Source organism: Pipistrellus kuhlii, unplaced genomic scaffold (genome assembly GCF_014108245.1).
Source record: "Pipistrellus kuhlii isolate mPipKuh1 unplaced genomic scaffold, mPipKuh1.p scaffold_m20_p_7, whole genome shotgun sequence".
Lineage (NCBI taxonomy): Eukaryota > Metazoa > Chordata > Mammalia > Chiroptera > Vespertilionidae > Pipistrellus > Pipistrellus kuhlii.
The window spans coordinates 25,462,113-25,480,130 of NW_023425573.1; the positions used below are offsets into that span (position 1 = coordinate 25,462,113).

At 48.4% G+C, this 18,018-nt stretch overlaps 1 pseudogene; it reads right to left on the bottom strand.

Moving 5' to 3' along the window:
• Positions 1-1,471: 1,471 nt before the first annotated feature.
• On the bottom strand, positions 1,472-1,595 carry LOC118710065 (annotated as a pseudogene).
• Between the last annotated feature and the right edge of the window lie 16,423 nt (positions 1,596-18,018).

Consider the following 18,018-nt stretch of genomic DNA (forward strand, 5'->3'; position numbering starts at 1 on the left):
CTCACTCTGGGGAATACACCATGTTCTAAAGTGCTGCCCTGAGCTCTGTGGGAAGAGGGGATCCCTTTTGGCAGGACTGACTCACACTAAACAGACTCATCAAGCACTGATGTAAAAACCAGAAAGCTCTCCTTGCCTCTCACTACTTGAGCCAATTAGGCAGAGACAAGGTTGAATCATAGATGCACGTTTATTCCAATAATTCCGGCAGTAGAGGAGAGCAGCAGGTCATCCACAAAAATCTGCTCTGCCTCTGTCCATAGACCAGCTGCTTATATTGGGTAGAAGGACAAAGATTACGTGAGAAAGTAGGAATTGCAGGCATGAGAAAGAAAGTAGGCACGGGATAATCATTACAGGTTACAAGTCATGCGGGCTGGAGAGGGGTTTTCAGAGGGCTAACCCCTCCAGGCACCCAAGGACCAGATAACAGGTAATAGGGGCCTGGGAGTTGTAAAGAGCAGGTACCTCTGGGACTAGGGACTAGATTGTTTCAACCAAGAGGTTGTAAATCTTCCCATAGTGACAGGCAGTTCTCGGGACAGGAGGATGGACTACATTCCAATGTTAGCTACCCTGTCCCAGGGCGTACAAGACTCAGCCAGGTTAGAATGTGTTTCCTCTAATCAGAACGGAACCATCATAGTTAATAGAGCATGGTCAATATTACTTATAATTATAGCTGGTCCCTAATATTCTATTTCTGCTCCTAACAGGGACACCACAGATAGTTTTCTACCCAAAAACCAACCTACTCCAACCACACCTCCTGCCCCAAATTCTATCATGTGGTTGGTTTTTGTTGTTTTGTTTTTGTTTTTTTTAATTGATCTGAGAGAGGGAGAGGGAGAGGGAGGAAACATCAATGATGCGAGAGAATCATTGATCGGCTGCCTCCTGCACACCCCCTACTGGGGATCCAGCCCAAAACCCGGGCATCCACAGACCAACACTATCCACCAAGCCAAACCAACTAGGGCGAGGCCCCTTTTGAAATGCAAATCTACCTAAGAGGAAAACGGAACTATTTAACCCAGTATTCCTGGAATTTTGAAGGTGAGTAAATGAATCCAAGAGTTAGCCTGAAATTTCTGGTTAGGTCTGAGGACTCCTGTTTCTGTGGAAAGGCATTCTTTAAAAAGAAACAAACAAACAAAAAAAAACCTACTTGGAAATGACCAGATAAATACCTGAAATGAAAGGAGGATGGAGCTATTTATATGTAGACAAGGAGCAATTTCCAAGACAATATTGTTAAATAAAAAAGCCAGGTGCAGAGCAGGTGCCTAATATCCTAGTCTTTAAATAATAAAAGAAACCTAATTTGAGCTGTAGATGTGGAGAATGGCTCTGGAAGGAAAGAGACTCTGGTAAAGTTTGAGGCTAAGGGACAGAGAGGAAGAGAACCTTCTCACCACATTCTCTTTTCAACTTCTCAATGCTGTCTCATGTGCTCATTTATCAATTCAAAGAACATTTTTCCCTTGCTCCAAAAACCCATTCAATATATTGTCCTCAGATAGAGGACATATCAGGCATTAAACCGATAAGAACAGATACTACATTGGATCTCAGCCAAAAGGCCGAGAAGCTATAATAATTTGTTTTTAAAAATGCATTTGGCCTGCCCAACCAGTGTGGTTCAGTGATGGAATGTTGACCTACAAACCAGAAGGTCATGGTTCAATTCCTGGTGAGGACACATGCCTGGGTTATCGACTCGATGCCAGTAGGGGGTGTGCCGCAGGCAGCTGATCAATGTTTCTATCTCATCATTCATGTTTCTGTCTCTCCCTCCCCCTACCTCTCTGAAACCATAAAAACATATTTTTAAATGCTTTTAGCTCCACAGTGCAGTCCTGTGCTCTGCCACTAACCTGCTCCCAAGTCCTCATCAGGAGCCAGACAAAACCGCATGTCCATGGCCTGGGGACCCAGGGACCAGAGGGAGTGGCACATGGGGTTCTCTGGCAACCATTTGGGGCATGGCCCCTGTCTTCACTTATACCTCATAATGCCCAGAAGGAATAGGAGGACCACAAGCACTGACCCCACACATGGCAGCATGTGGCCAGCCTGCCAAGAAAAGGTGCCAGTCACACACAGCGCACCAAGAGAGGGCTAGCAGGGTGACTGTTGGGGCAGGAGATGCCCTGGGCAGGGTAGGCAGGTTTCTTCATCTTCTCTGTGCCTCAGGCCCCTCTAGAGTCTGGTGAGACCTCTGGACCTTTCTGAGTGAGGTTTTTTATTTTATTTTAATATATATATATATTTTTTAAAATATATTTTATTGATTTTGTACAGAGAGGAAGGGAGAGAGATAGAGAGCTAGAAACATCGATCAGCTGCCTCTTGCACACCCCCTACTGGGATATGCCCGCAACCAAGGTACATGTTCTTGACCAGAATCGAACCTGGGACCTTTCAGTCCCCAAGCCAACGCTCTATCCATTGAGCCAAACTGGTCTCGGCTATTTTAATATATTTTTATTGACTTCAGAGAGGAAAGTAGAGGGAGAAAGTTAGAAACATCAATAATGAGAGAGCATCACTGATCAGCTGCTTCCTGCACAGCCTCTCCCGGGATGGAGCCTAAAACCCGGGCATGGGCCCTGACTGGGAATCAAAACATGACCTCCTGGTTCATAGTTCAACACTCAACCACTGAACCAGCTGGGCAGAGTGAAGTTTTTTTTTAAAATATATTTTATTGATTTTTTACAGAGAGGAAGGGAGAGGGATAAAGAGCTAGAAACATCGATGAGAGAGAAACACTGATCAGCTGCCTCCTGCACACCCCCCACTGGGGATATGCTCGCAACCAAGGTACATGCCCTTGACCGGAATCAAACCTGTGACCCTTCAGTCCGCAGGCTGACGCTCTATCCACTGAGCCAGACCTGTTTCAACGTAGAGGGAAGTTTTTAAATGCATAAAGAAAATAGCCCACCTGGTGTGGCTCAGTGGTTGAGCGACCTATGAACCAGAAGATCATGGGTTGGAGTCCAAGTCAGGGCACATGTCAGGTTTCGGACTTGATCCCCAGTGTGGGACTTACAGGAAGCAGCTGATCAATGATTCTCTCTCATCATTAATGTTTCTATCTCTCTATCTTCCTCTCCCTTCCTCTCTGAAATCAATAAAAATACATTTTAAAATTGTGGACCAAAGGGGCCACATGCTAACCTGATAAGCTCAGGGAAGGCCTCCATGGTGGTCTTGAAAACTCAGAGACCTAAAGTAACCACAAAGGATGGTCTGAAGTTAAACTTTAAGTGAAGCAGTTATGGTTGCCCTAACTGGTTTGGCTCAGTGGATAGAGCCTCGGCCTCTGGACTCAAGGGTTCCAGGTTTGATTCCTGTCAAGGCAGGGCATGTACCCTGGTTGTGAGCACATCCCCAGTACGGGGTGTGTAGGAGGCAGCTGATTGATGTTTCTCTCTCTCCCTCTCCCTTCCTCTCTGTAAAAAATTAATAATATCAAATATCAAAAATAAAAAATATATAAAATATAAGTACAACCAATGGACACAAAACTCTGGGGAGGGAGGGCATCTATGGGAGAGGGGGCAATGGTATATGTACACAGATAATATTTAATTAAAAAAAATTTCTTTTGACATGTAAAAAAAAAAATAAAATATATAAAATAAATAAAAGCAGTTATGGTAGGTAGTTACATCCTAGGCTGCTATCTTCACTGACAAGGTCAACCTTTACCCTAACTGAGGCTATTTATCTTTTTGCATCTATAATGACATACCCTTTGAAATGTCTGGGTAACTTGTAACTTCCCTTTTTCTGGATCCCTTGGGGCACAACCTAATGTGCCTGGGCGCCAGAACAGATACCACAAATCCCTTCATTGTTATCATGTTAATTTTTCCTGTACTCACCTAAGTATGTGTCCATCATTTTACTTTTTATCCATTCCCAGGGGTTTCCCTGCTTTGCTTTCTCTCACCTCTCTAGTCTATCACCAATAGATTTTATGTAAACCCTCCTATATTCCTTCCTTTGATTGCAATGTATAAATATAAATGTAACCCGCCATTCTCCAGAACATTATCTCAATCTGTTGAGGCTCTGCTTCTTGGCAATTGTTGACTGTTTGGCTCAAATAAACTCACAAAAATTCTTTACAGGTTTGAATGTTTTTATGTTCTCCTGTTAATCTTTCTCATGTCAGTTTGATTATTAGCCAGAAAAATTTAGAAAGGTAGAAAGAAAATTATTTTTCCTCCCTGACATGAGCAACTGTGGTGTGATATAAGAAGAGCTGTGACTTCTATTGTTAACAAAGTCCCAAGGACCACCTATAATACTGTGATGTGATTTCTAAGCACACAATGGAAAGAAATGCTAGATTTCAATGAAAGATTAGAGAAAATAAACATGTAAATTCTACTCATTCAAGTTCACCACCTCCCAAAACCATAACTGCAGGCTAAGACTCTAAGGAGTGAAAGTTTTGAAGGAGCACAAGTTGGGTAGAAAGCATGGATTTCTAGACCAGCTCCCTGAACAAATGTTTACCTAAAAAAAAAATTTAAAAAAAGTATTTATTTTAGAGAAAGGAAGGGAGAGAAACATCAGTTCAGTGTTTCGCCTATTCATGTATTTATGGGTTGATTTTTGTATGTGCCCCGACCACAATGGAACCAGAAACCCCTTGGTGCAGGGGACGCTGCCCAAACAACTGAGCCACTGAGCAACACTGGTCAGGGTGTTACTTTTATTTTTAAAAATATATATTTTATTGATTTTTTTACAGAGAGGAAGAGAGAGTAAGAAACATTGATGAGAGTCATCGATCAGCTGTCTCTTGCACACCCCCCACTAGGGATGTGCCCACAACCAAGGTGCATGCCCTTGACCAGAATCGAACCCGGGACCTTTCAGTCTGCAGGCTGACACTCTATCCACTGAGCCAAACTGATTTTGGCAGGGTGTTACTTTAAAAAAAAAAATTTTTTTTATTGATTTAAGAGAGAGGGGAAGGGAAAGGGAAAGAGATAAAAACCATCAACTGCCTCCTACACACACCCTACTGGGGATGAACCCACAACCTGGATATGTGCCCTGACCAGAATAGAAATTGGCGACCTTTAAAAAAAAAAAAAAAAAAAATATATATATATATATATATATATATATATATATATATATATATATATATATATATATTTGTTTGTTTATTTGTTTATTTATCTATTTATTTATTTATTTATTTACAGAGGGAGAAGGATAGTTAGAAACATCATTGAGAGAGAAACATCAATCAGCTGCCTCCTGCACACCTCCCAAGGTACATACATGCCCTTGACCGGAATCAAATCTGGGACTAATGCTCTATCCACTAAACCGGTTAGGGCCAGCAATCTCTTGATGCATGGGAAGATGCTCACACCTGTTGGACGGAATATACAACAGCAACCTGTGGGCGGAAAAAAGGGGGTCACATACTAAACCTGACAAGCTCAAGGGAGACCTGCATGGGGGCCTTACAAACTCGAAACCAAAAGTAACCACATAGGATGGTCTGAAATGAAAACTTTCTAATTAAAAGTGAGTCATAGCAAGTCGTCTTGTCCTAAGCCTGTATCTTCCCTGACAAAGGTCAGTCTTTAACCTTGAGCCTATCTATAGTCTTTTTGCATCTAGAATAACATTTGGAATGTTAGGGTTATTTCCTTTATCCAGACCCCTCAGGGCACAATCATTGCACCAGAGCAGTCCAAAAAACCTCTCATTGTTATGTTGTTAACTATCCTGCACCCACCTATGTAAGAGAATTTAGTGTCTATTCCTTTCATTTTTTATCCAATCCCAAAGATTTTCCCTAATTTGCTTTCTCCTGCCTTCCTCCTGCCATCTATTACCAAAGAATTTCATGTAACCACTTTAAGTCTCTTCCTCTTATTGTAATGTATACAATGAGGTGCAATACTTTCATTCTCTGAAGCATTTTCTCAGTCTACTGAGATTTGGCTTCCCAGCAATTATTATAAGTTTGACTCAAACTCATAAAAATTCTCTACAGGTTTGAAGATTTATGTTAAAAATAAAAAACAATTTCTGCCACTTTTTTTATTGAGTATCTACAATGGTCTATGATCCTAGCACTTTACAAATATCATCTTTAATCTCCCCCATCCCACATACTCTCTTCCAGGACATATTCTTATCCACGTTTTACAGATGAGGAGACAATTAGGAGTTTAAAAACTTGGCAAAACCACAAGTTAGTAAGTGTTAAAGGACTTTCTTTTACAACATTTAAGAAAAGGCAATTATCTAGAGAGTTTTTCACAGTTGCTGGAACTTTTCTAAGGACATTTCAAAATGCTTATTAGGAATTTGTGATTTAATAAAGAAAGGAAACAAAAAGACAAGATATCTATGTAAAACCTGAAATTATATCCTGTTTTCATTTCCTACTTTTTCTCTTCTAAAGATTAAAAGCACTATTTTCCCCCTCGTATTAATGAAGAAATAATGAATAAAACTAAACCTGGCCCAAATGGCTCAGTGGTTAAGCAATGACCTATGAACCAGGAGGTCACGGTTCAATTCCTGGTCAGGGCACGTGCAGGGATTTTGGACTTGATCTCCAGGGCAGGACATGCAGGAGGCAACTGATCAATGGTCCTCTCTCATTTTTATTTTCTAATATTATTCTTTTTAAAATATATATATTTCCATTGACTTCAAAGAGAGAGAGGGAAAGATAGAAATAGCAATGATGAGAGAGAATCATTGATCTGCTGCCCCCTGCAGCATATGCCCTTGACAGAAATCGAACCTGGGACCCTCCAGTCCTCAGGCTGACGTTTTATCCATTGAGCCAAATCAGGTAGGGCTCTCTCCCATTATTGATGTTTCTATCTCTCCCTCTCCCTTCCTCTCTGAAGTCAATAAAAATATATATTTAAAAAATAAAAATAAAAACAGGCAAGCTTTGTTACTTGGTAAAGAAGAAAAGCCAAATCCATATTGTAATAAAAGGACAGGCGATGTAATGAGTAAACTGAAAGTGGGTAAAAATGGGTTTTGATAAACAGAGTTCTTAAAGGTTTAAGAATGGGAGTTAGGAATGTCTTGGCTGCATACCTCTCACCTGTTTGGAACCGATGCACTTTCATCATGCAAGAGGAAAGCACCTACCATTTATCTGCTGGGTTTGGGGATTCCCATCTTGTTAAAGTTTACACATAAAAAACAAGCAAGTCTGGCCCACCCGTGTGGCTCGGTGGTTGAGCACCACCATGAACCAGGAGGTCAAGGCCTGATTCCCATCAGGGTTGTGCAGAAGGCAGCCAATTGATTTCTCTTTCTCCCTTAAATCAATTTAAAAAAACATATACACACACACACAGGCATGGACATAGTTGCAGATCCTATGGAAGCCAAGGACTTGGAGACTGAGTTGCTGGGCAGCTGCCTCAAAACGTGAAACGCCTCTGCTCCGTTGTTTGTTTTGTTTTTTAATATATATTTTATTGATTTTTTACAGAGAGGAAGAGAGAGGGATAGAGAGCTAGAAACATCAATCAGCTGCCTCCTGCACACCCCCCACTGGGGATGTACCCGAAACCAAAGTAAATGCCCTTGACCGGAATCGAACCTGGGACCCCTCAGTCCGCAGGCAGACGCTCTATCCACTGAGCCAAACCGGTTTCGGCTGCTCCGTTGTTAATTGGATGAACTTGGGCGAGACGTATGGGCAACTCCCGGCTGCTTCACCTGTAAATGAGGCATCATTCCTGCACTGCCCTCTGCCTTGAACTGCTACTCTGATCTGTAAAAATACGGTCCTCGTAGACTCAAATGAGGGAGACTAAAAGTAAGAGGTGATGGCCTGAGAACATACTACAGCAGAGAAAACGGAGTGAGGCTCTTCCTTCTGATAGGGTCACATGAGTCATGAGAATTCCCCAGGGATCACTAGAGGCCCACTGTAAAGCGGGGTGCTCCTCAGACCTCCCTAGAGCACCCCCATTCCCCTCCTTTTACACACCACCCCGCCCCCGCCCGTCTCCCCCTTGCACAGGACGGAGCTGCCCAAGGACCCGCTCCTGAGCCTGACTTTCCACCGGCCCAACCCCGCTCTCCATTAATAAAAATGGCCCCAGGTTGCACAAATGACATGAATCAAACTTAACGCACAGAAAAAACACCGCTGGGACCACACCAGTGTGTTTAACAGTGGTTATCTTGGAAAGTGGGTTTATTCCTTTTATTTTCCCGCACTGTTAAGTACTTTTAGTTCCTCCGTCTGCACACGGTTATGGAAATTAAAAAGCTAACCTGTCAGAATGGCCAAAATCAACAAATCAACAAACGACAAGTGTTGGTGAGGTTGCGGAGAAAAAGGAACCCTCGTGCACTGCTGGTGGGAATGCAGACTGGTGCAACCACTGTGGAGAACAGTGTGGAGTTTCCTCAAAAAACTGAAAATGGAACTCCCATTTGACCCAGTAATCCCATTTCTAGGAATATATCCCAAGAAACTAGAAACACCAATCAGAAAGGATATATGCACCCCTATGTTCATAGCAGCACAATCTACAATAGCCAGAATTTGCAAACAGCCTAAGTGTCCGTCAGCAGATGATTGGATCCAAAAACTATGGTACATCTACACAATGGAATACTATGCTGCCATAAAAAAGAAGGAATTCTCATCATTTGCAGCAACCTGGATGGACTTGGAGAACATCATGCTGCGTGAAATAAGCCAATCAATGAAAGAGAAACACCACATGACCTCACTCATTTGTGGATAATAAAGAGCATTATAAACTGATGAACCAAAAGATATAGAGACAGTATATCAACAAGTAGACTGTCAAATTACAGTGGGGAGGGGAGGAAGATCTGGGGGAGATAATAGATCAACCGAAGGACTTTTATACATGCATGTAAGTACAACCAATGGACACAAAACTCTGGGGAGGGAGGGGATATATGGGAGGGAGGGAGGGGGGCAAAAAAAAATCAATAAAATATATTAAAATAAATAAATAAATAAAATAAATTTAAAAAAAAAAAGCTAAAAAATAGGGCCTGGCAAGAAGTACTTACTCAGGGACTGTCAGTTATTTCTTTTGAAATTACTTACCGAGAACATAATATATGAAAAAAATATTTAAATCTTTTACTGCTTATTGCTCTTAACGAATCTCTTTAATGAAAAAAAAGTTTTTTCACTTTTTTTTGCATCAGTGTCTCCCCCGCCCCCCAATCCATTCCCAATTTGAAGTAGCAGGTTGAAAGCTTATCGCAGTAAATTTGCGGAGTCTTTGCCTTTTTTATAATAAAAACTCTGGGGATCACACCCAAAGCTTTCTAAAGAGCCGCATCTCCCAGCGTCCGAAGCGCAAACCAAGGAAAGAGTTTGGGAGGTCTCGGGCGGTCCCCGAGGCGGCACTTCGCTCCGCCGCGGGGAGGAGCGTCCCGTTCCGCCATTAGAGCGCGCGAGGGAAAATGGAGGCGTCCGCCCTCCTCGGCGGCCCCAGAGAGGCGCCTGCGCCCTGCGCGCCCGCCCGCCCAGGCCCGGCCCGCGCGGCGGTTACAGCGGTTGAGGAAGGGCGAGGGGAGGGGGAAGGGCGCCACGCCACCCCACCCCCGCCCGCGCGCGGTTACGTCCAGCCCGCTCCAGCCCAGTACTCCGGTCCAGGCCGCTTCGGGCCGCTAGCCGTTCCGCAGGCCCTAGCCGCGCTCCGCGCTTTCCCTCCAACCCTTTGTGTCCGGGCGCGCGACGGGAAGGAGCCCGGGAACGCGCGCCGCGCTGTGCGCCTGCGCCTGCGCCTGCGCCAGGGGGCGGGCGGCGCGCCCGGCCGGGAATCCGGAGTGGGCGCTCTTCCCAGTCGCCCCGCCCTTGACCCGCCCCTCGGCCGCCATTTCGTGCTCCGGCGCACGCGGCCTCAGCGTGATGGACGCCCGAGATCCCAGACAATAAAAGCCTGAGCGTAGGACTTGGGCGGCCTGCTGGTCTTTCCGATGCCCGAGGGAAGGAGGTGGCACCCAGCGACTGCATTATGCCCGAGTATGGGGAGGAAGTGGGCTTGCGAGTGTGCACGTGTCCCCAAACCCTTATTTGTATCTTTCATGTAGGTGTCCGTGGCTTTACACGTAACGCCTGTGTGCAAGACCTCGAGGATGTTCTCTCGAGTGTGCCCACTCTTGTGTTTGCTCCGCCTGGCTACTTACGCAGGTCCGGTGTGCATGTACTCGTGTTTGCACCAATCCGGGACAAGCACTGACACATGTATTCATGAGTTTGCTTTATCCACTGACCTTTTCATGCCCGGGATGTGCGCAGACCTGGAGTGCAAGCCCTGCCTCCGAAAGTCTGGGGTACCCCCCAAAACCATCCTGTTTCTGGCCTGTTTTGGATTAATTACCTCTTGTTTACATGCAAAGCATAACCACCAGCCTGCTACCCTGTGCCATTCTTAAGCTTGGCTTCTTCCCTCCTTTTCACTGCTCTCCTGCTGGCACCCTCTAAGGTCCCAGCTGAGAGGTTTGTGACTTAGAAGCAAAACACGGGATCCAGGCCATTAAAAGGGGGGAAGGTTTTAATCTGCGCTCCCAGGCGAAGCTAGCTGGTCCGAGGGTGGGCCAGGGAAGTTAGCGCCAAAAAGCGGCATAGATATTTTTTATTTATTTATTAAATGATTTTTTACAGAGAGGAAGGGAGAGGGATAGAGAGCTAGAAACGTCCATGAGAGAGAAACATCCGACCAGCTGCCTCCTGCACACCCCCCACCAGGGATGTGCCCACAACCACAGTACATGCCCTTGACCGGAATCGAACCCAGGACCTTCCAGTCCACAGGCCAATGCTCTATCCTCTGAGCCAAACCGGTTTTTGGCAGGTACTTCTTTTATACAGCTGTTTAGGAAGGGGAGGGTGGAAGGCATGAGAGGCGTGGAATTTCTGCCTGGGGCCAGGGGTCTAGGGAAGGCGCCTGCTAGCCAGCTATCTTTGTCACCATCCACCTTGCAGATGCTTGCATGGGCTCTGGGCTTCCCCCCTGCCTCGACCTAACACACCCCAGCTTTGCACTAGGGACAAGTGGAGACAGTGACCCTCTTCCGGTGAGAGTAAACAAAATGGAAATCAAAGGCATGATACAGCAAGAAAGGAGGAGCCTGAAAAGCTTGCTGGAGAAAACCATGAAGCGAGGCCAGTGCAGGTGGTCAGGGCCAGGCCACAGAGGGAGCCAGGGCTCAAGCTTGAAACTATGGTTCTAGAAGGCATTTAAACAGAAGATGGCACCAAATCCACATTTGTGGGAGGACGGGTTGAAGCAGTGGGAGCAGGTGATAGGAGAGTGTGTAGGAAAAGGAGGCCTTTGGGGGCCCATTGAGTCAAGAGACCTTGGGGGCCAGGTTCGGGGAAAAGTGGCCTCCCCAGGAAGGGAAGTGGAAGGAAAAGCAGGATGGGGGACTGATCTGTCCAGCTGTTAATACCTCCTGCTGCTTCTGGCTCTTCTATGTTAAGCACATGCCTCTCCCCACGAATGGGACACGGACTCAAGTCCTTTACCAGCTGGGCACCGGGCCACACCTACTCAGCAGGGATGGAGGGAGATACTGCCTGGGAGAGAACAGCCTGGGTATGCAGTAAGTGTTCAGTAAACATGGGATGTTAGCATTTGAGCTGGATTGACTTTAGAAGTCCCTTTGTCTAGTCCTCCTTCCCCTACCACCTCATATGGCCAAGCGGTAGTTGAGTGTTGACCCATGAACCAGGAGGTCAGGGTTCAATTCCCGGTCAGGGCAAATGCTCAGGTTTGGGGCTCCAGCCCCAATGCATGGGATGTGCAGGAGGCAGCTGATCAATAATTCTCTTTCATCATTGATGTTGTAGCGCTCTCTTCCTCTCCCTCTCTGAAATCAATACAAATATATATATTTTTCTCCATCCCCACAAAAAAATATATATATAAAAAACCCACCCCAGCCAGTGGACCAAGAAGTCACAGGTTTGATTCTGGGTCAGGGCATATGCCTAGGGTACAGGCTAGATCCCTAGTGGGGGACATACAGAAGGTAGTTGGTCAATGATTCTCTCCATTTCTATCTTTCCCTCTCCCTTTTCTGAAATCAATAAAAAATATTTTTTACAACCCACCTCATTTGTGTACCTTTCATCTATGGATAACCTCTTATTATGCTAACTATTCCTAAGTACGTTTTAAGGACATGAGAGTCCATTTCCTCTAACATACCTCTGCTTTCCCTTTGAGAACCCCTCTACAACATCCCCAACATATCATTGAACTTTCATTTGAATGGAGAATGGGCCACTTACAAATTTAGCATGTAAAGTTTAGCTTAAGAGGCCCAGATCTTTGCATCTGAAATGAAGGTACTTTTTCCCCCCTGTCATTCAAAAGGTATTTTCTGAGCCATCTTTGTGTTAGGCCTGGAGATAGAGTAGCCAGACACAATTCCTGCCTCTAAGAGCTTTTAGAATCAAATTTCAAGACACCAGGGTCCAAGAGCAGAAAATAGCTTCTTCATATTTGATATGACGGTGTTGAAAGTCTATGCAGTGTGGCTATCACACACTGGGCTGTTATGTGTGTCTTGAATTAAAACTGTAGGGGCTCTGTGGGTGGGATTGGATTGAGCACATGTTCGCCTCCCCACATGGGGTTTGACCATGTCAAGCACAAACTAACATCAAGCACAACTCCTCCATCCATTTCAGTTGCCCCAGGCCTGGGCATGGTCCATAGTTAATGCTATTGGGGTAGGCAAAGCTGATCCCAGTGATGGGAAGCACCAGCCACTTCATACAGAAAGAACTAACAGGGTCCCTCCTCAGAAGGGGGCTGAGGGCAAGCCTGAGGGGTGAGGTGATCCAGCTAATTGAGCCCTCTCAGCAACAACTCTGACAACCCTGCCTGCCTGGGAGGTGGGGCTTTGGGATAAGTGGCTGTTCTTCGGAGTCACTCAGGCATGGGGCAAGTTTTTCTACCACTTTAATCCGCCAGCAGGAGCTTCCTAGGAAACCAAGCCTGAGCTCAACCTAAATAAAGTCTGTGTGACCGGGAAGTGGGTGAGGTGGTTCTACTTTCCCTTCTGCTGAAAGGACGGACAAGTAGTACCGGATTACTACTCCACATTTCACCCTTTCCCCAAAGGCCCAGGATCTGGGTGATGTCAGTGATGTTATCCTAAAGGGCCCTTTCCTGGAGTACACTCCAGAGGTGAGCCCCCACCCCTAAGTCCCCCAGTCCTGGGCCCAGAGCTGCCCCTGACTGCTACACTGGGTTTGGGGGTCTTTGCCCAGGAAACACCTGGTGGGGAATTTCCCTGGCTCCCAAGAATGAACCATGAGGACCTACACCAGCGGTTCTCAACCTGTGGGTCACGACCCCTTTGGGAGTCAAACGACCCTTTCACAGGGGTCGCCTAAGATATCCTGCATATCAGATATTTACATTACGATTCACAACAGTAGCAAAATTACAGTTAGGAAGTAGCAACGAAAATAATTTTGTGGTTGGGGCGTGACCACAACATGAGGAACTGTATTAAAGGGTTGCAGCATGAGGAAGGCCTTCCTTAGGCAGCTTCTTACCTCCAAAGGGTCACATTTAAGAGAGGAGGGGGGGTCCCTGGAGAAATGAGGCTGTTTGCAGAAGAATAAATGCCACTTTGTGCCTGCTGATTTCCTGTAGAGGTCTGTGGGCTTGTTCCGGGCCTGTGTAAATAATTTAATGGAAAACTCCAGAAGGCAGACAGCCCACGTGAGCCTGGCCTTGCCTGCCTCCAGCAGGCAGGTTATGAAATGTTTCCCCTCTGAGCAGCGGCTGGGTGGGGGTCGGGATACTTCAGTCACAATCCGGGGAAATAAGGCATTGCTCTGGGCTCCTGGGGAGGACAGCGGGCCGGGTGGGATTTCTTCAGGGAGCCCAGCCCTCCATGCTGCCTCCCAGGCCCTGGCCATAGACTCCAGGATGTGGCGCCTCTCAGATGCAAGCCAGGGTCTAGGCTGTCCCAGATGTGTCCTGCTCGCCTCCCCCTCCCCCACAGGGCAGCCTGGGGGCCCAGGCAGTTTGCTGGGTTGAGGGGCGGGGAGGTTTCCTGCCGGTTCCAGCCTCCGCTCGCAGGATGTCCCTCCCTCCCCTCCCTCGGGCAGCAGGGCTGGAGGACCACCGAGCACGGACCCTGCCCACCCACTTCCCGGCCCAACCCACTCCGCCTTCCCTGCCATCCGGCCAGGCCCAGGGCGGTTCCTCCTGGGTCCAACCGCCCCAGTCCGGCCCGTCTGGGAGGCGGCCTGGGCGGGGAGGCGGGAGGAGGGATCCAGTGGAGTCACTGCCCAGAGGCCGCCGCTGAAGCACAAACATTTCCTTATGTGGTGGCTCTGCAGGCCCGGCTGGGGCGGTGCCCTGGGGCTGGTGATGGTGACCACCCTGGTCTCAGAGGCGGGCCGCTGCCCAATGGGATCTCAGCCTCATCCTATAGCATAGACAAAGAGGAAAGGCCCCTGGCCCTGATCTTTGTCCCCTGGAGTGTGTCCCACATCCCCCAGGAGGAAGTGGCCATTGCTTCTGAACCAGACCCTCCCCCCCCCCCCCCAACTTCCCCCGCATTTGTGGGAAAGTGTTCTGGAGATCTGAGGTTCAGGCTGAGCCCTCAGGCCTGGGCGAGGAAGGGGAGGAGGGGTGGGCTGCCTGGCTTTCTTGCCTGGGGCGCCATCCTGGCCCCTCCCTGGCCCCTGTGCACGGTGCAACACCCTGGTTTGCCGTGGGAGCTATATTTGGCCATGGGGATAACAGGGTGACTCATGGGAGGGACAGCCCTATGGGGAGTGGATGAGCTGCATCCCTCCAGCTCTTTCTGTTCCAGGCCTGCTTCAGGCCCTAGCCCTCCAAGGACGCTGGACAGGAAAACGGGGCTGCCAGGCCTGCCTTCGCACAAAGGCAGGTCTCCGGGGCCCCTGCCCTGCTGGGGGTGGGGACAGCAGTGACCTGGGCAGGTGCCCAAGCTTCCCAGAGCCTGATTGATTAGTGCAGCTTCAGCCTCGAGGTTCTGGGGTGTCTGCTCTGAGCCCCTGAAGTGTCCTGGATTTTTAGGCCAATATCTCATTTCTCCAATATTACAGCCTTTGAGCAGAATTTAATATCTGACAGGACAGGTTCCCTATGGGATATTTTTAAAAGTGGGGCTTTTAGCAGGATATTTGCTCATCTCAGTGAATTTCTAATAGGTCTCATTTCAGGGATATAATTTGAGGCTGCATGTGAGAGAGAATTCCTGTCTGGGATGCTTGTGCACGCAGCAGCACCCCACAGGCTGAGGGAGAAGAAATTTTCCATGCCAGGCCCCAGCCCTCCCACCAGCTTCCTGGTGATTCTCATTCCTCCTCTTGGTCTGTGATCCTGGCTCCCTGGGGTCTGTTCCCGAGTCACAGGACACTCGCCCAAACTGCCTTCTACCATTGCCCTTGTTACCCATTTGCAGGTTCTCCTCGGCACCCAGACACACACACACACAACCATCCTGGTTCAGTGGGATGGGACAGGATTCAAGCCCAAAATTAAACCCCTGTTCTGTAAAATGCAAGGTCCTAGGAGCTGGCCAAGTGTCCCAGTTAGAAGGGATCAAGTAGCCATCTCATTCATCCCGGCTTCCGAGGGCAGAACTCTCTTCTACGTGAGTGCTGGAATGCTTCGAATGGCAGGGAACTCTCACTACTGGGATGAGCAGTGTCAGATTGTCTTCACAGCCCTTGTCTGCCAGGCTGTGGTCTGACGGCGGGGTTCTGGTGAGTCCCACTGCGGGAGCATGGTGATGTTCAATGAATGTGGAGCCGGGATAAATAAGTGCCACCTTGAAGCCCCCCACCCTGGGCCAAACTGTTCCAGCTTTTCCCACAATCCCATATATGACACTGTGTCCTGAACATTCTTCGTTCTTCCCACCTGGACACCATATGCAGGTGGCAGTGTTTCTTCTTAGCAGTGGACGCTGAAGTAAACTCAGTCCTCCAGATGTGCCTGGACCAGCACAGCAGTGGAGTGGGGCACCTCTCTTTGTGTGCTCTGCTGTCTGCTCTGCTCTGTCATCCCTGCAGCCTGGCCTTCCCAGGCCGTATTTTTAGCTCCTGCTGTGGTTGCATCTCTAAGCTCCAGGCTGGTCCTTTGTGTGGCACAGCTATAACTTCAACTGTCACAATTCTAACCAAGAGGAGGGCTCCTTCCTGCAGATGTCAATAGTGCCTTGTCCTAAGATGGGCCCCGACTGGCATCACAGGGGGCAGACCGGGGAATGGGCATTCTCAGTCCTCCTAGGTGGTTCCTGCTCACTGGACCAAGACTCACTCTGGTTGTGGGCAAAGATGCCAGAGTGTGCCCTTTGCTCAGGAAGTAAAACCTGGCTGTGGGGCTCTCCCCCAGGCCCCAAGCTAGACTCATAATTGGCTAATCAGCAGATGCCTGACTACTATCAGCCCAGGGCTCCCAGATGCCTTGCCCTCGACATACTGAGCAGTATGGGGTAGCTGAACACACAGCTCTGGGTTAACATGTGTTTGTTGACTGAGTCCTGGGTGGCTAAGAGGTAGGGAGCAATCCCAGGAGTGTCCACACCCTGGACACCTGCTTCTCCTGTCCCCTCTCCAACTGGGCCAGGGCCAACTCACACCTCTTGCCCTCGGTTTGTGGATCTGATGAAGGGTGGCGAGAGTAGGCTCTGGCCCTGAAGCTGCCTCTGGCAGACTAGGAGTCTGGCTGGGACCAGGCCTGGCCTGAACTTGCAGACCAAAGACAGATGATGACATTCATAAAGTCTTCCCAAGAAGGATGGGGGACTCTTCCCAGAGAGGTTTTCCTCCCAGAAGGGGTTTTATGCCACACTGAGTGCCCACCTTCTAGAATGGCCTGTCAGCCAGGGAGAGGGCAGGCATCCATCCAGGTCACAGCACCTGATGGTGCGCTGGTGGGAGCTCAGGCAGGGGCCTGGCCTGTGGGGAAGGGGCACGGGGAGGGAAGGGGCAGGACCATGGCTCCGCTGAATCCCACTGCAGCTCACTGTGAAGAGAGGGAACCCCAGAAACCCACATGCCAGTGCAGGGCAACTGAAAGGAAGATAAAACCAAGTCTAAGAGGAAGGGAGGGCTGGGGAGAGACCCCCGGGTGGCTCAGTTGTACCAAGGAAAGCAGGAGCCCCACCCAGATCCCACCCTCCCATCCCCTGCTCTCCACCCAGTTCCTAACACACCTTCCCACTGTCCTCACCTTCCCACTGTGTTGACACTGAGTGTGGACAGGTGCCATCCTCCCTGACATTGGTGTGGATTTGAAGACATGCTCAGGCCCAGATCCTCGGTGCTGCCCCAGGACTTGGAGACCCTAAGAGAGCCTCCCTGGGACCCTTGCTGTCTAGGCAGAGGCAGGCTGCATGTAGGAAAAGAGCCCTGGACAAGTTCTTGGGGCCAGCATGGAGGTCCAACTCTGACCGTAGCTGGCTGGCAGATCCCAACTCTGCTGGTCAATGTGTCATTGTTGTGACGTTCAGAGCCCAGGCCACATGAACCTTCCCTAGGTAGAAAGGAGCAGTGAGGAGGTCAAGGCCAGACCTGATGTGTGAAATATAAATAAGAACCCAATATGTAAATCAATGTTTGCATCTCTTATGACAAGGTCCAGGGTGACCCAGATGCCCCCAAGGAGTGCTGGCACCTGGGTGTCCTCACAGAGAGGAGCAGTCTGGGCACCTCGGGGGCGCAGTGGCATTGGCCTGCTGGGGACAGGGGCCACACTGGAAGCCAGCACTCCCCTGCCTGAGCCCAGGGCCCTTGGTCCTCTCCCCAGTGAAATGCACAGCATTCTGTTCCTTCTGCAGTCACTTGTGTCCTGGGTCAAATTTAGACTATAAGGGGGGAGGTATCTATCCCCCTAGCTCAGAGGGGAACGTCTTTCAGTCTGGGGTGGAGCTGGCCCTATGGGTCTGGGGATAGATGTGGCAAAGACCTTTGAGGACACCCAC